Genomic DNA, 22460 nt, shown 5'->3' with positions numbered 1-22460 from the left:
TATCTATCTATCTATCTATCTATCTATCTATCTATCTATCTATCTATCTATCTATCTATCTATCTATCCATCTGTGTGTCTGTCTCTGTCCATCTAATGCTAAAATTATTTTATTCACATCAATCTAACTACTGTATAATGACAAATAAAATAATAAACCTAATAATTAAAAAAATGTTTTAACAAGATTACAAAGGTAACAAGATGTGAAAAAATAAGGGGTTTGAATACTATCACAATATATACAGAACATACTAACATTCGACACATGTTGTTGATCTCTTGTTATTCTCACCAGAATGTTATTGATCATTGTGAAAAATCATCACATCCTGTGTTTGATTGAAAGGCCACAGCAGTTCTCACACACACACACACACACACACACACACACACACACACACACACACACACACACACACACACACACACACACACACACACACGAAATCAGGGCAGAGTTTTACTGAAGGCAATATATTGATAAGTATTCTGCTCCGTTTGACAACACGTGTATTAGTGAATATATAATAACACATTTTAGTAGCCTAGGCTATATAAAAAATTGTAATGTTTCAAATCAGTGTTATTTTAGTATTATGTATGTATTATAGTCAATATATCCAATTAGTTGTATAAAATATTATTTGATAAATATTATCATTATTTTTATTGTAATATTGTACTCTAATATATATTTTGTAAGTCCATACTACACCTTCATACTCAGTTGTCTATCAGTCTAGGGCACTAGTGTGTGTCAGTGTCAGTCAGTCAGGTGGTCACTGATGCCGTTACCTTTAAATGCTAAGCCCCGCCCACATATGCAAATGAAGCTCCATATCCGTCGGCGGAAGCGGCTCGCGTCTGTCAGAGAGATTTCGCCTTTAAAGGCGCATTAAAATAGCGGCTGAAGAACCGAACCCGAGCAGAGAAGCAACACCACAACAGCAACAGCTCTGACAGAGAGAAACACACACACTAACACAACCACCAGCACGCGCTGACGTCAGGGTGAGTGTGTTTACGATGTTTCACTGTTGCGTTGCGCTGCGGCGCGTCTGGTCGTGATGGATGTCCTGTGCGGTGTGTGTGTTGTCATCCTTCACATCTGATCGGTCAAGCATCTGCAACTCGGCTTTATCATTGGGTTGACATTAGCAGATGATTGGTTAATGCGGTGTTTTGATTCAAAGCATGCTTCATAAATGCGTTAGGAGCGACAGGCTGCATTGAAGGGTTTGAATAAATGCGGAATAAATGTCTGACATTGATATTCAATAGTCGTTTGTTGCTGGTGCACATGATGTTGACAGTTGCTGGTGCATGATCCATAAGTTGCTTATATGTGGATGAGTGCAGTTTTATATCCAGTTTGAATCCCTTGAGTGTTTTCCTCGCATCATGTTCAGTAGCTGATGTCTAAATGTGAACCTGCTGTTGGGCAGAGTGTGTGTGTGTGTGTGTGTGTGTGTGTGTGTGTGTGTGTGTGTGTGAGATGATGGATGTCTGTTACACAACACAACTGTGTGCTCTCTGCTGTCCCGTTCAGTTTCACTGCACCAAATCTCACGATGAGCTTCACAAACTCACGCTTTTTCTCTAAATGTCAATATATGTAGATGCAAAAAACAAAATGCCAAAAGCACCATGGTAATACCATATTTTTTGAACATTAATTTATCTATCTCTATCCTTTAACAAACAATATAATCACAAAATATGATTCACCCATACGTTGTTCCAACCCTTTATTAAAATCATGATCTGTTTTCTGAATGCCTGAGCTTCTGTTCTCCATGCAACAAAATTAGACCTACTATTAGTGTGATATTTTACTTTTATTGTGTTTTGTTTTGGGCTCTTTCACACTTTGAAAAGGCCAAAAACACAAAAAAAGTGAAATATAATAAAAAGAACGACTCCTTTAAAGAGTTTGTTGTCCTTTCCATCTGTTTATTTGAATATGCAAACACAATATAAAAGCCAGTGTTCAACTCAAGGCTTTATTTATTTGATGAGCTTTATGACAGCTCTGCGTCCTGTGACTCTCCGAGTGCATTGAGATCCCATGTAAATTGACCTTCGGCTGCATAATATTCAAAGCAGGTGTGTGTGTTTGTGTGTGTGATGGTTTACTGCAGACTGGTTAGTGTGTTTGGTTAACCCATGTTTGGCTCTCTGCAGGTTCTGCTGTTCATCCGGACAGAAGACACGACGCTGCTCTCGTATGCAATCGGACTGGATATTTATGAAGCTTTCAAGGCTTTTTGGTGAGTCACTGTTTTCTGCGCTGTCATATTCTCTCTGCTTGATTGTTAATATTTATATCATGTTATCCAAGAATAGTACGTCAAAAAATGTTTCTACTTTTGCATCCTTAGAGTGAGTAGTGCTAAATATATATATATAATAAAAAAAGAATGCAATTATTAATAAAATATAAAAATAAATATGAAATATATTAAAATTAGTCATTTTTATACATGCATAAATAAATAAAACAAATAAAAAATTTAATTATAAAAAAATTATATATATATTTTTAAAACAATTGTATTGTTTTATTATTGTTTTATTATGTATTATTTCACTTTTTGCCACAGCCGCTGGTTTGTTTTTGCCTGTGACGGCTCTGTCTGTGTTGTGTAATTTGATCTGGTCACGTCAAACACATGATCGGCGTGAAACTCAGCAGCTTCTAGTTTGTCAACTACAGTTTCAAATGTCATAAACCACAAGCTTTAAAGGAGTTAGTTGCACAAAAAGTTTACTTTGAAATCTTGGCTGTATTTACCTGGTTTTAATTGGGTCGGGTGACAGGGTTAACTTGTTCTTGCTTGTTTTGGGCTCTTTTGAGGTGCAGTTGAAGCTTATGTCTACAACAAAATAAATAATATATATATAAAAAGGTAATTGTGGCTCACAGTTCTGAAGTCTTTATCTCTCAATTTAGAGTTTTTCCTCAGAATTCTGTGTTTATATCTCGTGAGAGGGAAAGTCAACATTGCGAGGTATAAACTCAGTTTAATTAAAAAAGAAAATGAGCTTGTGTGTCAGAAAAAGCCTGCGTGAGGTGTTTGATGCTGGCGTGTTTGTGAATGGTGCTGGTGAAGCGTGTCGGATGTTCAGTTGTGCCTCGAGCTGAATCTGCTTCTGAACGCGTCACATCACAGTCTAGACCAGAGTCCAGAAGAACACTTACACACAGATACTGACCTGTTGTCAAATTGTTTTCTTTGCAAATTACAGACAAGAGGACTTCATGTACGTTCTCAAAAAAAATAAATTTTTTTTTAATTAAATAAAGGTTCCAAAACAGAGTGAAGCAGAACTAACATTTTTGACACCTTTCATTGAAAAGTTCTTAAAAATTTTTTTTTTATTAAAACCTTTAAGTTGACTACCCCTGTAATCAATAATAATCCCTGTAAACTCATCTTTGATCACCAACATTGCCAAAATGCCTTAAAATATCTTGAATGTAACTCGACACCCTCGCCTCATTTAGTATACGCGGTTCTATGAATATGCAAATGAGCCCCGCCTCCGCTCACTCACTCAGCTCAGAGATCCACTGGTTGACGATCACATGTTGATCTGATTGGTTACAAGGTCGTGTGTGACGTCAGAAACACCAGCGATTTCAAACCGTGTTTTTGAGACTGTCTTTGGTTCACTGCAGTTTTAAGCAGAAAATACTCAGCAATGCTGTCGACTTATGAACTTACACATGGTTTGTCTTAAAGCGTATTAAAAACACCACATAGACACATAAACAACATTAAAAGCTGGATTTTCACCACAGGGTGACTTTTTGGTGGTTTTATTAAACTATTTTCTAAAGCCACGTTTCCACCGCGGGAACTTTCCCCAGGAGCTAGGAACTGTGGGCTGGTGCTCGGTGTGTTTACACCGCAGGATCAGGGTCTAAATGAAGTTCCGGGTAAATATTTCCCCCTCCGATCGTCACTGCTGGCGAGGTAGTACTTTTTCAAAGTTCAGGAACTTTCGGGGGCGGGACTTGTGCGCTGAACATGCTGATTGGTTGTTCACGCCGCATTTTGATTGGATGACTCCACGCAGCTTTCTATTTTAACCGGCATTTTAAAAAATCTATTGCGGTTCGTGGCTTCATGCAGTGAGAGTCGTCTGTACACACACAGCTGGACCGACGACGAGGTTCAGGCTTTATTAAGCGTATTTGTGTAACAGGAAATTTTCTGCGCGTTCGTCCCAGCCATCTCACGGTCAATGTCCGCATCGTCTAATTTTATAGAATAACGAGCTTTCTGAACACGCTTTAGTATCAGTGCTCGTCTCTTTTCTGCCGTTTTGTTAATTACCTCGTTAGTAAACCAATACATCACAAACAACCTCAGCACAGTTTGAATCTCCTCCATACTTATTATAAATGTGGCGCTCAAAACTGAACACTGTCCGTCCAGACTGGGAGGAGCCGTCGCGCGCAGTTTATAATCTTCCCGGTACTTTAGACCGCGGTGTAAACGCAGAAAGCAACCGGCCTGGGGCAAAATAAAGTTCCTGGGAAAAAAAGTTTCTGGGACAAATTGTTCCGGGTAATTTCGGTGGAAACGCGGCTTAAGAGTGTATGTTGTTCAGTTTGTGCATACATTACATTTGTCTGTCATATTGTCATATAAAAAGACATATTGTCTTTTTTTTAATGTGTTGTCTTTCCCGTCATGCATTACTGCTCAAGGCTCTACACATCAACATATACACTAATTCATCTTTACAAGTAGGTGATGACTGTAGACATGGACAAATGTTGTACACACACCAGCTGACACAAGTGGAAGCTCACAGAGGTTTACTCAGTGTAAGTGTGTAACCGGTGATGCCGTTTGGTTGAGCACAGAGTAACATTGTGAAAGTTTTTTAGTGGAATCTTTTTAGTGTGGTTTTGGTTTGCTTATATTTAGTTACATTTGGGAAACAAGAAAGCATTGCAACAGCAAATGAATTTGCACATCAGATTTAAGCGTTCAGACAACTTTTTAATCCGAAAACCTCTTTTATGAATAATGCCTTGTGTGTTTTAGCACTGCTGTGTTGACCAATCAAGAACCGAGGATTATTTTTAATGTGCCTTCGTGAGAATTGTCTTTCTCGAGGCCGTTTGACGCTGGGATGGATCAGTGGAGCACATGAATGCAGTGTGTTCTTCTTCTCTCAACACAAGGACAGTAGCGCTGTACTTTGGTGACTGTTGCGTAAGATCTTTATTTAGTAAAAGCCTCTCAACAGTCCAGGACCGACACTAAAGCTCTGCGCTTTCATCCTCACAGGCTCTAGTGTGATTTAAAGCGTGATGAAGTAACACATGCCTGTTGTCTCCACATCGGGCTTTTTTCTAGTTTTATTTGAATTGTTTATAATGTTTTATTTAATAACTAATGGTTATTATCAGGGCTGGACAGCACTGGACGTTAGGAGTGGCGTGTAACGCAGTCACTTCTTCTAGCAACTTTGGCAGGTTGAATTATACATATTTCTCAGTTGTAGTCTTTTAAAAATGCATCTGAAATAATAGTGCAATGTAGTGTTGTCAAAAAATATCGATTTAAAAAAAAAATGCATATCCATACTGAAATATCTAAACACTTCCAATACACATTTTTCACAGAATAGATACACAATACCAGCTTTTCTTTCTTTCTTTCTTTCTTTCTTTCTTTCTTTCTTTCTTTCTTTCTTTCTTTCTTTCTTTCTTTCTTTCTTTCTTTCTTTCTTTCTTTCTTTCTTTCTTTCTTTCTTTCTTTCTTTCTTTCTTTCTTTCTTTCTTTCTTTCTTTCTTTCTTTCTTTCTCTCTGAATTTCGGCGTGTATTGAGATTAATTTGACTCATTCCTGCAGATTTTGTGCTCAAACACCCAAATTACGCGCACATAAAGCCGCCTCAGTGCTAAATTCATTTTTTTTTCACTGCTTATTGTGCTTTAACTGTCAAATACACACAAAATAATGTCAAAATGCCGGTCTTGGCCAGTGTTCGCATAAACACAGTTATGTTTTAAGTGAACATAAACTGTTGAGAAAAAAAAACACCCGTGTAATAGTGTAATGGATCTGTGCATGAGGTCTTAAAGTGACAGCAGCCTAACAATCCTGCTGCCAAATTATGAGATGATATTAAAAATATCTAAATGGCAGTTTTTCCCCATGGTTTCGATGTCATAGTTGTGGCCAGTGAAAATGCTGAGTGGCTTGTAACTTTGGAAAACCACTCGCCACAGTGGCTGGTGATCAAAAAAGCTAATGTCAAGCCCTGAGTATTATTATTTTTATTTTTATTTTTTTTATGCACAATAGCACAAGATGCATTGAATGTATGGTTCTGGATAATTTCTAGGGCATTCAAGAAAGTCTCTGTGGGATTATTCTGTTTTTTTTTTATTTTGATATGGTGCAAAAGTTCACTTATTTCAGTAATTCAACTTAAAAGGTGAAACTTTTAATATTATAATATTATATAGACCCATTACATGCAAAGTGAGATATTTCAAGCCTTTATTTGTTATAATTTTGATGATTATGGCTTACAGCTGATGAAAACCCCAAATTGTGAAAAGGTTTTCATAAGCTGTAAGCCATAATCATCAAAATTATAACAAATAAAGGCTTGAAATATCTCACTTTACATGTAATGAGTCTATATAATATATTAGTTTCACCTTTTAAGTTGAATTAAACCTGTAGGTATGTCTTGCAAGTCAATTTCTTTTTTTTTTTTTTTGTAGGCCTTGCTCTATTATGTCCTTCTCTTTTCAAATTCCTATTCTATTTTTGGCGTGTGCTTGTCATGATGTGCTAATGGAGAAGCTGTCACAGAGCTTGCACAACCACAAGTTGAGCTAGAGCGATTGATTCCCCAGAGACGGCAGGAACGATTGTGTGAAACCATTTAAACACCTTCCCTCGTCCTTCACCCTCCTCCTCCTCAGAGTTCATCAGCTTAAACGTCAGATAGAGACACGACGTCTCGCCAGAGAAGAGCTCAGACTCAGAGGGCTTCATCATCATCAGAATTAGTCGCATGTTTCTGATGTCACAGGACGTCCTGAGCGCTCGACTCTCCTTGTTCTGTTCATGTCATAAGTGTGCAGAGCTCATTGTTTTATTTGTAACAATGTTGTAATTGTCGAGACTTGTCGCCTGTCAACTTGGATAACTGGTTTCATGAGTTTATAAATGGAATAGTTTTGTCATTTGTTCACGCGTTGTTATTATGAGATTATGTTTTTTATAATGTTGTAAGAAGAACGCTCTGAGGTTGCTAAGCTGTTGTGTGTTCGTGAACACACACACACCTCTGTTGTGTGTCGGTTTAGCCCTCTCTGTTGTGTTTGTGTGTTGAGACTCCAGGTGAGTTTATCAGCTCGCCGCTCTGGGAAATCTGGCTTCGACTCGAACAACATGAACTCGACAGCCAGACAGATCCTCTCTGCGTTTGCACTGTGTGTGTGTGTGTGTGTGTGTGTGTGTGTGTGTGTGTGTGTGTGTGTCCATCTGTCCAGATATTGTCTAAAGCTCGGGTCACTGCTGCTACTCTAATATCAGATTTCTGTCTGGGGTGTCGTATATCGTCTCCAGGATTATTATAATTTTTGTACGTTTGTTCAGGGTCGTTGCTTATTTACAACCCGGGACAATTCAGTGTAAAGAGAAAACACTTGATGCCTTCACTTTAATGGCTTTTCTAAGGCATAAAGAGAGAGAGAGAGGGCCCTATCTTGACTTAGTACACGACGCATGTATCATCCCTATTTTGCACCCGCACACAGCGGACTTTTCCCTCCACAGACGCACGTCGGTAAATTAGGGAATGAACTTGCGCTCGCGGGAGCGGTTCAGTGAAAATGGGAGTGAGTAGAAACAAAGAGGAGTGTGTTCTGGCGCAAACGTTCCCTGGTGATATTTTACAGTTTCAGAAAACAACTCCTCCACTGACCAGGAGAAACCCAGTCTAAAGACAGTTAGTCAGATGCTATTTTAAGGGCGCGTGCTTGGCCATAATGTAGCGTGTGAACAACACACACACACTTTGATTCTCTAATCTAAACGGACGCAGCAGTTTTCATTTTTGCAAATCATACATTATTACAAGGAAATATATTAACACACGAGGGAAATCATTGTTGTGTCCGTGAAGATGTGAAAAAATAAATCTAGATTACACATTTACCCAAATTATTATACGCCTGTTTAACCGAAGATAATTTGTGTGGTTTCTCCATCATCCTCATACAATGTCACTTCTCTGTGTTTTACGGCCCTGACGAGAACGTCGGTCTCCTCGGCTGTGAACCGCTGGCAAACCCGCCGTTATAATAGCAATCCGCCGCGGAACAAGCGCGCCGGCTCTTAAAGGGAATGTGAGAGGACGCTCTGATTGGTTTATTTCACGTTACGCCCAAACCACACCTATGAGTAATGAAGCGACTTCAGACACACACATTTTAGATTTGCGTCGAGCACAAGAGTCGTTTATCCCGCCGGTATAATAGCAACAGCGCCGGGATCCGCCCACAAAGTTACTTGCGTTTCGTGTTTGATACTTGTGTTTCAGAGCGTTACAATAGGGCCGTGCGTGTGTGTGTTATCATTTATATTTTAAATTTGGCTTTGAATTGTATATTATATTTTTAAAGTTTTAGTATGTGCTGCTTATTTTGTAAGTTATTATAAGTTTTTATCTAATATTTATATTTTATTTCAATTGACTCAAATAATTTTTTGTTTAGTTTTTATTAATAACACAAGCAATGTGACAATACTCTAAGCATAAACACTGGGCCCGTAAACAATCCATATTATTCTCAAAAATGGGACCAAAAAAATGTATCTATTAGTATTGTAATGTCTAATAAGTTCACTTATGTTCACCCAAAAATGGGTTTGGGCTTCACCATCTCGACACATGAACGACACATGCGATACTATAGGGAGCTCATAGGTTTCATAAAGAGCCTGGTTTGTTTGAGCATCCTCACAAAGGTTGATCTTTTGCACATTTGAAGCTCGTTCAAAGACGATTAAAATATGAAATATGAATGACTCCGCTAATCTCTCTAAGCCTGTAGACTTTCTCCTTCCAGTGACGTCAGCATCAGATCTGAGCGTCGTGTCATTAGAGACTCTCTTCTAATGGGTTACGTCTCAAATCCTGTCATCCGCACTCTCTATAGTCCTGTTCGACACATGTGACGTCCAGCTCACACACATTAGCTAACATCAGAAAATGCAGTCACAGTGTTTATTCTTCTTTGTGAACATTAGTTTTAAAAATACAAATTTTTTTGATTTTAATAATGATTATTATGAATAATATTGTATTAGTAAGTGTTGAAAATAACATGTTTAGCTCGTACAGTACGTTAATAACTACTGTAGTCACTAACGTTAACAAATAGAGCTTTATTATAAAGAGTTTAGTTTATGACTTTAGCATTCTGTTGTCTGATGCTAATACAAATAACAAAGCTAGCATTTGTTTTCCAGATGAATGTTTATCAAGATCACTATTTTAGAATATTTGATAGGAATATTAATGTATTTTAATTAATGTGATGTTTGTCTGCGTTTATTAACTTTATTTTCCATAATCTGCATTAGAAAGCTCTGCGAGCAAGTGTTTTGTTAACCAGCATAAATTGCAGCTTATTTTATCTGGTGATGATTTTTTGCTCATGTTTATTCTTGCGTAACGCTCAGTGTGTGTCGGCGCTCCCCGAGGCCACGTGTGCTCGTGTAACTGCGGATAGACAAACCTGGTTAAAAAATTATGTGAAGAGTTAATTTTGGGAGCCAGACCTTCCAAACTGAACATTTGAATTAACATTAATAATTCAAATCAGATTTATTAATAATTAAAGCAGCGTTAAGTAGTGTGTGCGTGCGTGTGTGTGTGTGTGTGTGTGTGTGTGTGTGTGTGTGTGTGTGTGTGTGTGTGGCTAGAGATGAATAGTTAACTAAACAGCTCTTATAACTGGAGCAAAAAAAAAAAATTGTGTACAAACAAAGACTGCTTTGTGAACTCTAAATATTTAAGAAGGGTTCGACTCTAGACTGTTGACTAATACACAACAAGAACTGTGTTACAAAACCTAGTGAGCTGACTACCTAGACAGCATTTTAGGGAGGTTTTAGACATGCTGTAAAAAAAAAAAAAAAAAAATGGGGAAAAAATGAATACATGATGACGGACAAGAAATTTACATTCTCAAAATGAATTTCTTTGAATTTTAGTGCGTGAACTAAAAGTAAAACCATAAAACAATTACTTAAACAAAATTACGTTAACTCAAAATAATTTTTAAAGGTTTCTTTATATTTTATTTTATTTCAGCGGTTTGCAAAAGCAACATTTCTCAAGCAACAAGTGCTAAAATAAGTCAAATTAGGCCTAATAAATAAAAAATATAAGAAAAATTAAAAACGGGGAAAAAACACAACAAAATAACAAATTTTTACTGAAATTAAAGTGAAAACCAAATCTATAGAAATAATATCTATAGTTAAAAAAATATAATCGTATCTTGAAATTTAACCTCGTTTCCACCAGAAAATACTTTTTTTTTTTTTTTTTGGTCAGACTTATTACATATAAACTCACAATTGCGAGTTATAAAGTCAGAATTGTCAGATAAACTGAAGTAGTGTGTCGAGAACATGCTTCCGTAATGCTACCTCGGCCGGTCGGGATCGAGTGCGTCCCGTGTGAGGCTCAGCTTCGGTTCGGATGCACGGATCAGATTGCATGTTTGTTGTGGACAGAAAGGCAGCTTTTGGAACAGAGCTGTTGTGTCTTTCATAATGCTTTCGTGAAAGATACGTTTGTGTTGGCATACACTCGTTTCAAGTGTTTTCTCTTCTCTCGGGTATCATACGAGGTCGGCTGTCTGTGGCAAAGGCCTCACTTTCTCCGCCTGGAATGTCCCATCACGGCCGTGTGCGGTGGGAGGAGCCGGTGTGTATTCTTGCAGATCTTAGTTTGGGAGTTTAGAGTCGAGCTGTTGTTGAGTTTGAACAAGTGTTGTTTCTTCTGCAGTGGGAACGAGGGAGGTTTGGATCAAATCGTACAAAGCATTATCATACTTTAGCTGTGTTTGGAAATGCATGCTTCATACTACTCATACTATTTCTTCAGTTTACAGTGTGTGTGTTGTGCACAGTACGCCCAATATGCATGCAATATCAGAATACAGTGTGCAAATAACTAGATGTCATTGGAATAAACATGCCGTTTATTTAGGTCATGGGTCAATGTTGCATATTGTAGTTTGTAATGTCTATCATTTGCATGCTGCATACGGCTTCAAACACTGCACCTAAAACAGCAGCTTACCCATAATGCATATTTTTCAAGAGCTATCGGGAAAAGTTTGTATTTATGAGTCCTTGTGAGTGTGTTGCATTTGTTTCTCTTTGGTTGCAGTTTGTCGTAGTGCCGCACAATTATTCAAAATAAATGCGAATTTGTAATATGGCATAGTGCAGTGAAGTGCAGCACGGTGTTCATTTACACGCACGCTAAAAATAAAACTATAAATAATAATCATTTATTATTCTTATTATTTCAAAAAAATATTTTACTGTGAAATATTGCAAAGTAATATTTCTTATTTTGTCATTTTTCATTTTGATTTAGTAATTATATTAATAATAATAACTATTATTATAATTGTATAGCCATATTCATATATAATCAAAATGTTTGGCCACATTGTGTAGCCCTACAAACAAGCACAGCAAATATTGTTCTTTTTAAATCGAAAAGCCCTAGTTTTTTTATTTTATTTTAATAATTTGATTATATTATATTGCAAAAATGTATGATTTTGTCTCACAGTCCAGCTATAGCATCCGGATCCCTTTAGCCCGGGTTTATCTCTGTTGCTATGCAACACGTTTTACGAATTCTCTGTGAGGTCTGTTGCCATAATTTATGCTGAGCCATGAAATTAATCAGCACAGTTAATTCCCAGTTCATCAGACTGGAGTAAGAGAAGACGCTAATGTTTGTTAATGCCGCCTCAGCCAGACAGACATCTTCATGCGTTCAGGCCCCATGCAGACCAGTGCAACCCAACACCTCACCCAAACTGGGTCAGGCCCAACACCGACACCCTGTCCCACACACCTGCCGCCCCATGTGATCCGACTTCTTCATAAACTGGCCGCGATGTCCCCGTCGCCTCCCAGTTCACCGCACCCTTACACTGAATCGATCAGGAATTTCAGCGAGTCAGAGGTGGGAGGGAGAGATAAATAAAGCTCACGTTGATGCCTTGCAATGTTGTGTACTCGTCTGAGCTTTGTGTCAGAGTTGTTTGTTTTCCACAAGAGCTTTTCACGTAGATGTCGGTCCGCTAATAGATCGGATCTGATGTGGGAACATCCGCAGGGTTCAGGGGCGATGCTCTTAATTTAGTGCCGTAAAGCCGCATCGCATCTTACCAGGAAAACCAAGGGCTCGACATTGACTCCTCAGTGCTTTCCTCTGTTCGGGAGCTTTTTGGGCGTCTGCCCGTTTGGCAGGACACCGGCTTGCGTTACACACTGGACTTTAACCTCCGTCTCCACTGGCAGCCGATGATGATGATGAGGAGGAGAAGTGTCTGACGTCATGTCTGAAAACAGCCTGTGTTCCCTTAGGTACTCCTTTTCTCCTCTGTCGGGTTGCACACTGCAAAATATGACTGTATTTTCGTCTTGTTTTACAGTATAAATACAGGTGAAACTGGAAAAATGTGGATATATCGTGCATCAAAAGTTCATTTATTTCAGTAATTCAACTTAAAAGGTGAAACTAATATATTATATAGACTCATTACATGCAAAGTGAGATATTTCAAGCCTATATTTGTTATAATTTTGATGAATATGGCTTACAGCTGATGAAAACCTCTTCACAATTTGGGGTTTTCATAAGCTGTAAGCCATAATCATCAAAATTATAACAAATAAAGGCTTGAAATATCTCACTTTGCATGTAATGAGTCTATATAATATATTAGTTTCACCTTTTAAGTTGAATTACTGAAATAAATGAACTTTTGATGCACGATATTTAAATTTTTCCAGTTTCACCTGTAAATAAACATTCATAAATCAAGATGCATTTATTTGAGAAGCAAAACGACTTAATATCTTAAGAGTTTTTTGTTTTGTTTTTTTTATACATCAAAATGATCAACGCATCAAAAAGTTTATGCCTAAAACAAGAACAAATATCTGCCAATAGGATCGAAAAAAATCAGCCTGATTCAAAGGATAGACTAGTTGCTTATTTTTCTTACACACATTGAAAGATATACATTTCTGTCATGACAACTCCTGGAGTGTTTGGTATGGTAATGGATGTGTTAATGTATTTGGTCTACACACACGACACACTGCTGTGAGCAAGTAAGACCAGCTGTACAATAGTGTAGATGAATCACCCGGAGCGGATCTGTACAGGTGGAGCTGGGGAAGGAGGAGGGTTTCTGAACACACACTGCACCGCTAAAGCAAACGCTGAACACGTATTTGAAGGTTGAGCTGCGATCTCATTGGCTACTGATACAGCAGGAACCAATCAGCTGTGCCCTATAGAGAATGATGTGATTGCAAACAGATTGAGGTTACGTTTTTTTGGGGGGGAAGTTTTTCCTTTGAGTTTTCCGTGTGCAGACGACACTTGTCAAAACGATTCCCATTCTCACGGATCGGCTAAAACGACTAAAAACGCTGTATTCTGCTGCCAGGCCATTAGATGGCGATGAACATCGTCTTCAGAGATTCGCGTTTTTGGAGACCGTTTTCAAAAGTTTGCGTTTTCTGGCACCCAAAACGCTGTTGTCGTGTAAACGAACAGCCAAAACGCATAAAAAGTTAAGTTTTTAGTTGAACACGGTGTTGTGTAAACCGCCCCTGAGTTAAGGAGCGATCAGCCGGCGCCATCTTGAGTTACATGACAGAACTGTGTATATTTAATGAGCTCATGTTTAATCTAAATGGCTGCTTTAATCCTGTGCTAGAGCATGTTGTTGCTATCATTGTTTCTCTTTGCCTGTCAAATAGATGCGAGCGGTTTCCAGACAGTTAATTAAAGTGCATGCTTAACATCATCGTCATCATCCCAGCTAATTACAGGCATTGTTTCGTTGTCGTATGTTTTGGATTAGAGTGATCTTAACTCTTTTGACGGTTTGACGCAGGAATGTTACTGCACGTGCAGATCACGCTGATGCAGCACTGGCCCTTTAAATCCTTTGTGTGTGTGTGTGTGTGTGTGTGTGTGTGTCAGTCAGTCAGCAAGATGAGTCACAAGAAGAGCTGGTTACAGAAGCTGACCTGGCCACACAACCTGCTGACGCTCAAGTTAAGTGTGTGTGTGTGTTTGCGCAGTGGCTGTTGGTCAGGCAGAGAGGGAAGATTTGATGTGTTGATGATGTCACACATTAGGCTCCGCCTCCTGCACTGCAGCACTGCGTCTCTCTCTCTCTCTCACACACACACACACACACACACACACACACACACACACACACACGCACACCTGCAGGGTTTGTTTACATTCCTGAGGAGCTCATGCACCACGGCAGCGACACACTTTCATCTGAGCAAAACTGTTTTTCTGCATCAGAAATCGATTGGTTCTCACTCTTAGTCATGAAGTCATGGAGGCGATTAGAGATCGATGAGATTAGATGCAGAATGACAGGAAAGTATTTTTTTTTTAGCTGTAGAATTGCTAGATGTGTCATGTTCAGTGTGTATTGATCTGGAAACACTTTACAATAAGGTTCATTAGTTAACATTAGTTAACTACATTAGTTAGCATGAACTGCACTTCTACGGCAGTTATTCATCTTTGTTCATTTTAATGTCAAAATGTACTAATACTTTATTAAAATCTTGTGCACATTAGTTAATGCACTGTGAACTAACATGAACAAACAATGAACAGCTTTATTTTTATGGTAACACTTTACAATAGGGTTCGTTAGTTAACATTAGTTAACCAGTGTTGGGGGAAATGCGTTTCAAGTAACTAGTAAAGTAACGCATTACTTTAAAAATTTACAATAAAATATCTGAGTTACTTTTTCAAATAAGTAACACAAGCTACTTTGTTTTTCCATTATTTACTTTGTTTTTCCTGTGTGTGTGTGTGTGTGTGTGTGTGTGTGTGTGTGTGTGTGTGTGTGTGTGTGTGTGTGTGTGTGTGTGTGTGTGTGTGTGTGTGTGTGTGTGTGTGTGTGTGTGTGTGTGTGTGTGTGTGTGTGTGTGTGTGTGTGTGTGTGTGTGTGTGTGTGTGTGTGTGTGTGTGTGTGTGTGTGTGTGTGTGTGTGTGTGTGTGTGTGTGTGTGTGTGTGTGTGTGTGTGTGTGTGTGTGTGTGTGTGAATATTAAATATTCCTCAAAATGAATAAAATCAGTGACATGCAGAATCAGAATACTATGCAAACCTCCAATAACTTAATATGTTAAATAAAACATACATTTTTATGCATTTAATCTCACTTTATTGACCAATGTACTTGCTTCTGACCAGCATTTGCCCAAAAATTTAACTTTTGTGTAATAAAAAAACAAGCCCAGCCCAGATGGGAAAAAAGTAACGCAAAAGTAACGTAACGCATTACTTTTCTAAAAAATTAACTAAGTAATGCAATTAGTTACTTTTTAAGCGAGTAACGCAATATTGTAATGCATTACTTTTATAAGTAACTTTCCCCAACACTGTAGTTAACGACATTAGTTAACATGAACTAATAATGAATTGCACGTATCCAGCATTTATTAATCTTTGTTAATGTTAATTTCAACATTTACTAATACTTATTAATATCGTGTGTACATTAGTTCATGCACTGTGAACTAACATGAACTAGCAATGAACTTTATTTCCATTAACTAACGTTAACAAAGATTAACAAATACAGTAACAAATGTATTGCTCATGGTTAGTTCATGTTAGTTAATAATACATTAACTAATGAACCTTATAAATAAACTATTTTTCTATCACTACTATGCTATTGTGTTCTGAGCGGTTTCTTACGGTCTTGAGTTTAATAACTTAAAACACAGCAAGCCTCTCGAATAATCAAGTGTCTTGTTGAGGAGGAATCAAATGCTGCAATAATTATGGGTTTGATCACATTCACAGCACAAGTATGAGCAACACACACCACTAATAATAAGCACACACAGCCAAAGTAAAAAAGCTAGTGTCCAAAAGCCAGTTTGTTGTCCGTGTCTGAACACGATGTCCTGGCGCTCGTGTGATTTACACGTACATGCCACTCGTGAGGTCAAATACTTCAGCTCTCATGACCATTGTAAATCATCCTGCCAACACACACACACACACACACACACACACACACACACACACTGTATGTTTTTGTTATGTCTGCTCGCAGGTGGAAACCTGGCATGTAGAGTTGAAATATTTCACATTGGGATATTGTGATTTGGATCAGATATTGCTAATGAAGTTGTAGTCCGAGCGTCACCTGGATCGCACCGTTCATCACCCCGACCTGATCTCCGCGTGTGCCTCGGGAACCTTCGAGAAACTGCTCCGAATCGTCCCCAATCTCTCTGCGTGACGTGGATCTGGTTCAGGATCACGGATGGATGTAGGCCGGATGGGGGAGGAGGTTTTACACGCGTACCAATATAAACCCGATACCTCGACTGCAGTCAGCTTGACCTGTGAAACTTAGCCAGTGTGATTTGGGTCGGCTGTGCAATGTTGCATTGGGTTTGTGACCGATGCCAATAACAGCATTTTCTTTTTAGGAAGTGCTATTATACTGTTACCTGTGTTACAGGTGGAACTGGACAATCAGAATATGGTGCAAAAGTTCATTTATTTCAGTAATTCAACTCAAAAGGTGAAACTAATATATTATATAGACTCATTACATGCAAAGTGAGATATTTCAAGCCTTTATTTGTAATAATTTTGATGATAAAAACCCCAAATTCAAAATGAGAATATTGTGAAAAGGTTTTCATAAGCTGCATAATCATAAAAATTATAACAAATAAAGGCTTGAAATATCTCACTTTGCATGTAATGAGTCTATATAATATATTAGTTTCACCTTTTAAGTTGAAAATTAATGAATTTAAGTTGAATAAATTCACTTTTGCACGATATTCAAATTTGTCCAGTTTCACCGGTATGCAATTGTTTTATCTGAATACTGTAAGTGACAATGCAAAAAAAAAAAAAATCAGTCAGAATTTATTCCATGTTTTATTATACAAACGGTTAATTATGTTTCTCAGATTTGATTAGTTGGAAGACATTTCAGTAGCATTGTGTCATTTAGCTTTGAATGGGGAATCGGCTGTATGATATATCGAATTAAAATCGATATCGCAAGATATACTTACTATATACTATCTGCGATTTGAACTAACTAAGTGTTGCGAGCGAGTTTCAGAGTGAAGCGCGGCACTGTGTTTATTTGCTCAAGAACTTTAGGATAAACTCACTTCTCCTTAAATGGTGTCAAATGCAGAGGACATTAGGAGTATGGGTTGCCATGCTTGGCCTTTAGGTTTCACTTTAGTTTTTTTTGTTATTCAAACCTATAAATGCATTATTTCCTGTCTCTGTCTGTCTGTCTGTCTGTCTGTCTGTCTGTCTGTCTGTATAAGAGTGACATTTTACTTATTTTGTAAAAAACTCATTTTACTCATTTTGCTTAAATGTAAATTGCGTTACAAATAAAATGTATTATTATTATTAATGTTATTATCTGAAATACCGTTTCATGAGCTGCACGTGTGAAAATGAACACAGCACTTTTTTTTTTTACCACAAAATTGCCAAAATAAAAGTTAGACGGTTTGATGTTTGAAAATTTAAGAAATTAAGTTGTAAATTGTTGCATTGTAATTTTAACTTAATTTTAACTGTTCTTATTTTACAATATACAATAATACTATTACAATATATTTGTATTTATTTATTAATATTGTTATTCATATTTTATAGTTATATTGAATTGGTCAAAATGGTGTGTTTTTTTTTATTATTATTATTATTATGTTGACTTTATGAATACTAAAAGAGGTTTGAGTTAGTTCTTGTAAAAAAGTGTGAACCCAAAATTGTTGGGTGAGAATGGGTTCGCACAAAAAAAGTCTTCAGAATTAAAAGTAATTTTTATGGTTATGTTTTCTAATATTCTGTGCAGATGCATTGATTGCCCCAACAAAATCACTCTCTATTGCTTAATCCCATTTAATTCCTTCCAAAAATAGCAATTAAACTAATTTACTGAAAATTCCTGTATTTTTCTAATCGCATTATATATGTTACACACACACACACACACACACACACACACACACACACACACACACATTTTTTTCCCAATGTTGTGCAGCCCTAAATGGGAACGCTAATTGATATTAAATACTATTTTGTTTACAGTCTATGATTAAATATCATTCTCCAGGAATAAAGTCCCAGTATCAGCTCATTCTCACGCTCATGCTGGTGTTGCTGGTTTTGTCACTGTAAACAATCTCTGTTTGTTGCTTAGAAAATCAGAGCTCTACGGGAAGTTGCACCTGTAATCTTGTGTTTATGAGCGGACGACTTTTCCTCCCGGACGCTGAACTGAACAATCAGTCTTCTTATCGGAGTGTGTTATTTCATCCCACAGCGGCGGGTGAGCGTTACTTGACCTCTCAGTCCCTCTCCCCGTTCCCCTCACCTCCCGTGTGACAGACACGCTCTCGGTGTGAACCACTTCTACTGTACGTACTGTACATTTCTGCACCGCACACACACCATATCATGGAATAACTATATGTGTGTGTGTCGATACCCTCATGTCACGATTCAACGCATATCTCGAAACTGAACTCACGATACCATATTATTGCGGTTCTCCAAGACATGATAAAAGGTTATGAATGTACAGTTGATTAAAATGCAAAATTTTATATTATATTTGTAAATGAATAGTCTCGGACTTGTGCTGGAAACCCAAAGCACAGGATTATAGAGACACCAGAATAACAATATTCATAATTCTGAAGATTATTTCAGACGAATATGCTCGCACGATATATTTAAAATGTTATTGGCCACTTTTTACTGGTAACATCAGACATTTTACATTATTAGGACACAAATATTCCCACATTGCGTTATTATACATTATATTCAACATTATATATAGCAGTGTAATGTAGTACTGACACTATAACTCTGTATACTAATTTTGGATGAACTACACACAATGCATATTGTCACTATCCACGATACAAATTGTATTGCGATATATTGTTATTCCTCTAATAACTTACATTTCCAATATTTTTTTTAATTATTAGTAGAGACTTCTTTATGTGCAAGTATATTATTGTTGTATCTGTTTCAGATTTAAATGAGTTTCTTATCATGATTCTCATTTTGATGTATAATTATTTTTATGTTCAAGAACAAATGTAATTATTGGTACAGAAACGATGCTTTTTTTTCATTTTCGACTGCTTTAGAAGTGAAATGTCAGCGATAAGTGTGACACTGCAGAAGTGTGTGTGACCCGAGCACAGGTCAGGGGCATTTTAAGATCTCTCTCTGTGTTTTGTCTTGTGTAACGTTGAGCTGTCACTCACGCTGAAGCGCTGTCGTGCGTCCGGCTAATGCGCTGCTAATGAGTCGGAGCGATCGATTGGCTGCTGGCTGTGAGGAAATGTGGCGTGTGCTTGTCATGTTTGAACGCAGGAGGATCATGTGATCAGGTGTTGGGAATAAACAGGTTAAAATTGGCTGCAGATTTGTACGTTATGCTAACTGCTAAACCTGGTCCGTAACCTTGAACTTTCAGAGGCGTCCCAGCACACCTCTCTGTCCCTGCTGTGAGTGTGAGTGTGCATGAGGGCGCTGGGTAGATGTTCAGCGTGTGTGTAACACAACACAAGCTGTATTAACCGTTGGTATTCGTAGTGTTCAGGTGCATTAATAACATAAAGTACCTTTCTGAAATGAATAGCATTGCATGCATCTGGTTTAAAATGCAATCCCAGAATGCAATGGTGAAAATGACGATGGATGATGTGATTTCAAAATTATTGTTAATTTTTGGGGGGATTTGTTATCACACCCCCTTATTCCAGTGTGTGTGTGTGTGTTCTTGATTTATAACACTGTGGTTCATTCAGGCCTCTGCGCCGTTTGATCAAACTCACTTTGAGCATCAGCAGATCTAATGAAGAGAGTGTGTGTGTGTGTGTGTGTGTGTGTGTGTCTGTGTCTGTGTGTGTGTGTATGTGTGTGTGTGTTGAGTGATTGATGTTGGCGTTCCCTCTCTGATCTCTTGCGGTTGTCTTTATAACTGATGGTTGAACATTATGCATGTGTAAGATGTCCTGGAAAATCAATGCACTGACACCAGATTCACTTTTCCTCTCATTTGAGAGAAGATCTTTGAAAATGAAAATGTATATGTGACCATGGACAACAAAACCAATCACATGAGTACATGTTTTTAAATTAAGATTAATACATCATATGAAAGCTGAATAAATATTCTTTCCACTGATGTGTGGTTTGTTAGGATAGGACAATATTTGGTCGAGACACAACTATTGTAAATCTGGAATCTGAGGATCAAAAAAATGTACACATTGAGAAAATCTCCTTTAAAGTTGTGCATTTATGTTCACGATTGTGCTGCATTCACTCACAAAAATACATGTTTTATATATTTACGGTAGGAAATTTACTAAATATCTTCATGGAACATGATCTTTACTTAATATCCTTGTGAATTTTGGCATAAAAGAAAAATGGATCATTTTGACCCATACAGTGTATAGTTGCTATTGCCACAGATATACCGTGTGACTGAGCGCAATGAGTTTTCCTGTTCAGTGTGATGTTTCATATCTGACAAACTCTGCATTTCCATTCAGCCACTTGTTAACACACGTCTCAGTCCATGCGTCTGTAATTGTGTTGTGCAGGTTGATGAGAAAGTGAGATGCTTCGGTCTCATGTGATGTTGTTATGTAAGAATCTCCGCACAGGTGACGAGGGAATCAATCACTCGCTTTAGTTTTATGTCTATCGATCCCTTCACATTCAGCCGGTCTCTCCGTCTCTCTGGCACGGTACAGTCCGAGTCAGTTTCTGCAGGATGGCAGCTTTCCTCTGACAGAAGTTTTCCACCGTGGAACCGAATCCAGCGCGCCCCATCCGGGCCCCTGTTCCCTTCTCACATGACCGGCCCCGTTCCTGCAGATGTGTGCCAGAAGCCCCCGAGGAGAGCAGCTCGACACGCTTTCAGGATGACTTTGATTGTGCCTGATTCTGTTATACGCGCATTTATTGGCTTATTGCTAATGGCGTGAAGCTCTCAGTGCCAGTTTGGGGAAACTCGACACTGTTTGAAACGATGCCTGAGGAATGATGGACGGCAGAGTCTCGGCTGGGAGCCGCTCCGATGTTAGATGACTCTGAAGTGTTTATTATGCGCTCCCTGTCACACTGTGAGATGTTTCTGCACATCGACAGACAGAAGAAGCTCTGCAAAACTCAACTTGAATCCTCCCTGACAAAGATAACAATGTGAATCTCTAAAAAGAATAAAAATACATGACACACAGAAATAATGGGTAAACTTTTTTTTTTAAATTAGATTTATTACATGCAATGCCGCCTTTGAAATAAGTAAAAAACTGAATTTATTTGGGGTAAATATCTGTCCCTTTTAAATTAAAATGAGTAAAAAAACTAATATATATGTATTCCTTATTTTATACACATTAAATTAATACTATAATATTGTGTAATAATTTAATGTGCATGTATTCCTTATTTTATACACATTTAATTAATACTATAATATTGTGTAATAATTTAAATATTTATAATGAACATTTGTCTTGATTTGTTTGGTGGGTGGAAAATTTAATATCAATATTTCAATATTTTATACACATTCAATTAATATCATAATATTGTGTAGTACTAATTTGGATAACATTTATATTAAAATAAAATGTAATATTTTATGCACATTCTTTTAATATCATAATACTGTATAATACTTAACATAATATTAATATAAGACATTTGTCTTGCTTTGTTTGCCAACTTGCATTGATATTTTTTTCACTGCGGTTGTTGTAATGCATTCAGGGATTTATTGCTTTACTTAAATAAAGTAGGTAAATGTCTGTCCATTTTAAATTAGATTTTTCAAAATGGAATATTTGTATATTTTCAAGATTTAATCTATATTAAATATCAAAATATTGTATAATAATTAACAAAATGTTTATACATAAAAATTTGTCTTGCTTAGTTTGCCAACTTGGTGCAACTTGGTTGCGGTTATTGCAATATCTAAACTAAAGTAAACATAGTTTGTTCCTTCTGTAATTATGCTTCTTACTACTTTGA

At 37.5% G+C, this 22460-nt stretch overlaps 1 protein-coding gene across 1 annotated transcript in view; it reads left to right on the top strand.

The window, feature by feature from the left end:
- Positions 1 to 824: 824 nt before the first annotated feature.
- slc45a4a (solute carrier family 45 member 4a) overlaps positions 825 to 22460 on the top strand; it is a 50555-nt gene continuing 28919 nt past the window's right edge. Inside the window, exons 1-2 of the mRNA XM_079591132.1 lie at positions 825 to 1014; positions 2188 to 2273. The gene's annotated coding sequence lies outside the window, so the exon portion shown is untranslated. The remainder of the gene's footprint in view (positions 1015 to 2187; positions 2274 to 22460) is intronic.

Source organism: Phoxinus phoxinus (genome assembly GCF_949152265.1).
Source record: "Phoxinus phoxinus genome assembly, chromosome: 19".
Lineage (NCBI taxonomy): Eukaryota > Metazoa > Chordata > Actinopteri > Cypriniformes > Leuciscidae > Phoxinus > Phoxinus phoxinus.
The sequence above is the reverse complement of the archived record's forward strand: the minus strand, read 5'-3'. Positions and strand labels throughout refer to the sequence as shown.